This window comes from Otolemur garnettii, unplaced genomic scaffold (assembly GCF_000181295.1).
Source record: "Otolemur garnettii isolate 467f Iridium unplaced genomic scaffold, OtoGar3 scaffold00061, whole genome shotgun sequence".
In the NCBI taxonomy this organism is placed as follows: domain Eukaryota; kingdom Metazoa; phylum Chordata; class Mammalia; order Primates; family Galagidae; genus Otolemur; species Otolemur garnettii.
Window position 1 is genome coordinate 1,348,159 of NW_003852456.1, and position 1,152 is coordinate 1,349,310.

Consider the following 1,152-nt stretch of genomic DNA (forward strand, 5'->3'; position numbering starts at 1 on the left):
TGTATAGTTCATAGTACTACTTTTTTATATTTCTTGGTTTCCTTTTTTTTTTTTTTTTAGCATCTCCTTGTTTTATACAGCAGATAAAGGGGGAGACAGCCGGGAATGAGTGGCAACCAAAAAGAGGAGGTTGGGGATTGTGGGAGCCCCTGAGAGTTAACAGCCTTTTTTTTAAATAAAGACTTTGGGCTTCATAGCTGGAAAATTCAAATTGAGTGGAAAACTGCACTTTGCAAAAGCTCCCTGAATCATTCTCGTGTACTCTCAGGTTTTGGAAGCAACACTTCATACCTTTGCCTCCTTCCAGGAGGGAAAGGAAGGAAGTGGATGGAGTTTTGAAAGAATCACACCTATCCCAGCTATTTTCTTTTCTTAGCTCACTTTTAAAAATCTGAAGGGAAATCGAGCTTCATGTGCAAGCTCTCAGAGTGTAGCCAAGCCATTTTTACTGAAATTAAAACAAATCAAATTTTCCAGCCAATTAAGCGAATCGCCATTCAAGACAAAAGGAAATACCTGGTATTGCATGCTTATTGATTGTCACAGTATCATAACTTGATAGCTGTGTCTATGTGACATATAAGGCCAATCTGCAAATACTTTTTTGCTTCTTATTTCTATGGTTTTGTTTCTTAATCTGTGAGCCTCTTAAAATCCCAGCCTCACTCCTCTGCTAGTACACAAAGCTACTGGGCCTAATGAGTTGTCAGTAAAACATCACTACAGGAAGCTGTCTTCCTTAAAAGATGTTTCACTGTGCTATGAATGACTGCACCCACATGAAAAATACACAGAACACGGTACCCATGTCCTCATCATCAACCTTTGTCAGATCTTGACATATGTTCAACGTTTTTAACAAATAAAACTTCTACAGGGGCAGGAACTTTTGTGTTATGCTACTTGGATTTTAACAATTTCGCTACATATGTATTAGTAAGTCATACAGACTCGTATTTAGCATTTTTAAAAATTTGTATAAGTTTTATTCTATTTACATCATATGCTGCATGTGGCCTTCTACAATGAGTTTTTCCCCTTTAACATTATTTTTAAGATTTACATATATTGATATGTGAGTATGTGGCCTTTGTTCATTTGATTTAACTATTACAATTTATTCCACTATCTGAATATTCCGGCTCGGCGCCT